Consider the following 5000-nt stretch of genomic DNA (forward strand, 5'->3'; position numbering starts at 1 on the left):
CCACACAGGACTTCCCGAGGGACACGGTCGAATGCCTTCTCCAAGTCCACAAAGCACATGTAGACTGGTTGGGCAAACTCCCATGCACCCTCAAGAACCCTGCCGAGAGTATAGAGCTGGTCCACAGTTCCAGGACCAGGACGAAAACCACACTGTTCCTCCTGAATCCGAGGTTCAACTATCCGGCGAAGCCTCCTCTCCAGTACACCTGAATAAACCTTACCGGGAAGGCTGAGGAGTGTGATCCCACGATAGTTGGAACACACCCTCCGGTCCCCCTTCTTAAAGAGAGGGACCACCACCCCGGTCCGCCAATCCAGAGGTACCGCCCCCGATGGCCACGCGATGCTGCAGAGTCTTGTCAACCAAGACAGCCCCACAGCATCCAGAGCCTTAAGGAACTCCGGGAGGGTCTCATCCACCCCCGGGGCCTTTCCGCCGAGGACAGAATTTCTAGGCGCAGCCAAGGCGTTGAGGGGATCCGGTTTGGTGGCCACGGGATTAGGTCTCTGCTTTTTGCAGATGATGTAGTCCTGATGGCTTCATCTGGCCGGGATCTTCAGCTCTCACTGGATCGGTTCGCAGCCGAGTGTGAAGCGACCAGAATGAGAATCAGCACCTCCAAGTCCGAGTCCATGGTTCTCGCCCGGAAAAGGGTGGAGTGCCATCTCCGGGTTGGGAAGGAGACCCTGCCCCAAGTAGAGGAGTTCAAATACCTAGGAGTCTTGTTCACGAGTGAGGGAAGAGTGGATCGTGAGATCGACAGGCGGATCGGTGCGGCGTCTTCAGTAATGCGGACGTTGTACCGATCCGTTGTGGTGAAGAAGGAGCTGAGCCGGAAGGCAAAGCTCTCAATTTACCGGTCGATCTACGTTCCCATCCTCACCTATGGTCATGAGCTTTGGGTCATGACCGAAAGGATAAGATCAGGGGTACAAGCGGCCGAAATGAGTTTCCTCCGCCGTGTGGCGGGGCTCTCCCTTAGAGATAGGGTGAGAAGCTCTGCCATCCGGGAGGGACTCAAAGTAAAGCCGCTGCTCCTTCACATCGAGAGGAGCCAGATGAGGTGGTTCGGGCATCTGATCAGGATGCCACCCGAACGCCTCCCTAGGGAGGTGTTTAGGGCACGTCCAACCGGTAGGAGGCCACAGGGAAGACCCAGGACACGTTGGGAAGTCTATGTCTCCCGGCTGGCCTGGGAACGCCTCGGGATCCCCCGGGAAGAGCTAGACGAAGTGGCTGGGGAGAGGGAAGTCTGGGTTTCCCTGCTTAGGCTGTTGCCCCCGCGACCCGACCTCGGATAAGCGGAAGATGATGGATGGATGCATATGTATATATATGTATATATATATATATATATATATATATATATATATATATATATATATATATATATATATATATATATATATATATATATATATATATATATATATATATATATATATACATATATTTATATACATATATATATATATTTATATAGATATATATATACATATATACATATATATATATATACATATATATATTAGGGCTGCGAATCTTTGGGTGTCCCACGATTCGATTCAATATTGATTCTTGGGGTCGCGATTTGATTATAAATCGATTTTTTTTTCGATTCAACGTGATTCTCGATTCAAAAACGATATTGTTCCGATTCAAAACGATTCTCTATTCATTCAATGCATAGGATTTCAGCAGGCTCTACCCCATTCTGCTGACATGCAAGCAGAGTAGTAGATTTTTAGAAAAAAAAGCATTTATAATTGTAAAGGACAATATTTTATCAACTGATTGCAATAATGTAAATTTGTTTTAACTATTAAACGAACCCAAAATATGACTTGTTTTATCTTTGTGAAAATATTGGACAGTTTGTTGTCAAGCTTATGAGATGCGATGCAAGTGTAAGCCACTGTGACACTATTGTTCTTTTTTTTATTTTTTATAAATGTATAATGATAATGTCAATGAAGGATTTTTAATCACTGCTATGCTGAAATTATAACTAATATTGATAATGTTGTTGACAATATTAATTTTTGTTTCACTACTTTTGGTTTGTTCGGTGTCGTGTTTTGTCTCCTTTCAATTGCTCTGTTTATTGCAGTTCTGAGTGTTGCTGGGTCAGGTTTGGTTTTGGAATTGGATTGCATTGTTATGGTATTGCTGTGTAGTGGTTTGTTGGATTGATTAAAAAAAAAAATTTTAAAAATCGATTTTTTATATATATATAGAGAGAGAGAGAGAGAGAGAGAGAGAGAGAGAGAGAGAGAGAGAGAGAGATTCTGTATATATATATATATATATGGAACATGACACAATATGTTACTGCATATGTCATCAGCTGAATTAGGAGCCTTTGTTTGCTAACTTATTAATACAAGACAATGTGTCTAGTGTGTTCACTATTTTATTCAAGAACAAACTTGCAAAAAGAAACATGCTTAATATACACTAAGATTTTTTGTGAAAACAAAGCTAATAATGCACGTTTTATCGGTCCACTTTATTTAGAAAAGTACCGAAAATTATCGAAATACATTTTGCTACCGGTACCAAAATATTGGTATCGGGACAAGACTAATATACACAAGTGAAAAAGACCTGGGTTGCTTTTGAAAAATTCGGAATTGAACTGTTCACATTAAAATGTCACACATGAGCAAAACAACTCGGAACTGACCTGCAGTGTGAACAGGGCCTTATATCAAAGGCTGTCATCCGTGTCGGGAGAAATGTTCACATTTCAGACTCCAGGAATTTCACTTCCAACAGCAGAAAAATGTTGCAGTAAGTTGTAGATATTTTTTCATGTTTTAATTGCATATTGTAACGTTACAAACTATAAAATAAATATGTATATATATGTATATCATGTGCGGTCATCTATTGTCGCAAGGAATTCTTCAGCCTAGAATAATTCCACTTCCAAGGAGATAAAATGTCTTGCAGTAAGTTATGTTTTATCTTTGCATATGCTAACATTACAACGTCTGTAAAATGACTGTAAAATGTGCATATTATTTTTAATGTTATAGGAAAGTCTCTCCGTCTTTCATTCACACTCTCCATATACGGTTCTAGTTCAGTAGCATAAAAATAATAGCGACTAAATCAATCAAGTTAGTCGGTATTTTTCCCTTTTAGTTTTTCCACTGAATACTTGCTCAAGTAAATATTTGGATGACTTTTTCTATTTTTTATTTTACTTGAGTTAAGTCGGACACGTTCCAGTGAGGGTTGCCCTTTATCACCGATTCTGTTCATAACTTTCACGGACAGAATTTCTAGGCGCGGTCAAGGCGTTTAGGGGATCCGGTTTGTTGGCTGCAGGATTAGGTCTCGGCTTTTTGCAGATAATGTGGTCCTGATGGCTTCATCTGGCTAGGATCTTCAGCTCTCACTGGATAGGATCGTAGCCAAGTGTGAAGCGACTGGGATGAGAATCAGCACCTCCAAGTCCGAGTCCATGGTTCTCGCCCGGAAAATGGCGGAGCGCCATCTCCGGGCTGGGGAGGAGTTTGAGTACCTCGGAGTCTTGTTAACGTGTGAGGGAAGAGTGGATCGTGAGATCGACAGGCGGATCGGTGTGACGTCTTCAGTAATGCGGACGCTGTATCGATCCGTTGTGGTGAAGAAGGAGCTGAGCCGGAAGGCAAAGCTCTCAATTACGTTCCCATCCTCACCTATGGTCATGAGCTTTTGGTTATGATCGAAAGGACAAAATCACGGGTACAAGCGGCCGAAATTAGTTTCCTCCACCGGGTGGTGGGGCTCTCCCTTAGAGATAGGGTGAGAAGCTCTGTCATTTGGGAGGAGATCAAAGTAAAGCCGCTGCTCCTCCACATCGAGAAGAGTCGGATGAGGTGGTTCGGGCATTTGGTCAGTATGCCACCCGAGGTGTCTCGGGCACATCCGACCGGTAGGAGGCCACGGGGAAGACCCAGGACACGATTGGAAGACTATGTCTCCCGGCTGGCCTGGGAACGCCTCGGGATCCCCCGGGAAGAGCTAGACGAAGTGGCTGGGGAGAGGGAAGTCTGGGTTTCCCTGCTTAGGCTGTTGCCCCCGCGGTAATACTAAGCATGCGCTAATTATTTTGCGAAGCGATTTTGACCCGGCAGTAATTCAAGACAGGCGCATACTATATGCCCTGCGGCAATTCAAGGAAATACGGTATATATATATATATATATATATATATATATATATATATATATATATATATATATATATATATATATATCCATCCATCCATCCATCCATTTTCTACCGCTTGTTCCCTTTTGTGGTCGCGGGGGGCGCCCTATCTCAGCTACAACCGGGCGTAAGGCGGGGTACACCCTGGACAAGTCGCCACCTCATCGTAGGGCCAACACAGATAGACAGACAACATTCACACTCACATTCACACACTAGGGCCAATTTAGTGTTGCCAATCAACCTATCCCCAGGTGCATGTCTTTGGAAGTGGGAGGAAGCCGGAGTACCCGGAGGGAACCCACGCATTCACGGGGAGAACATGCAAACTCCACACAGAAAGATCCCGAGCCTGGATTTGAACCCTGGACTGCAGGACCTTCGTATTGTGAGGCAGACGCACTAACCCCTCTGCCACCGTGAAGCCCTATATATATATATACACACACACATATATTCACATATATACATATATATACACACGTATACATATATATAAATATATATATATATATATATATATATATATAGATACATACATAAATATATATATATACATACATAAATATATACACATATATATACATACATATATACACACACATATATATACATACATATACTTATATACACATATATATACATATATACACACACACATATATATACATACATACATACATACATATATACATACATACATACATATATACATATATACACATATATATATATATATATATACATGCATACATATATACACATATATACATACATACATACATACTTATATA

The sequence above is a fragment of the Nerophis ophidion genome, linkage group LG22 (assembly GCF_033978795.1).
Source record: "Nerophis ophidion isolate RoL-2023_Sa linkage group LG22, RoL_Noph_v1.0, whole genome shotgun sequence".
In the NCBI taxonomy this organism is placed as follows: Eukaryota; Metazoa; Chordata; class Actinopteri; order Syngnathiformes; family Syngnathidae; genus Nerophis; species Nerophis ophidion.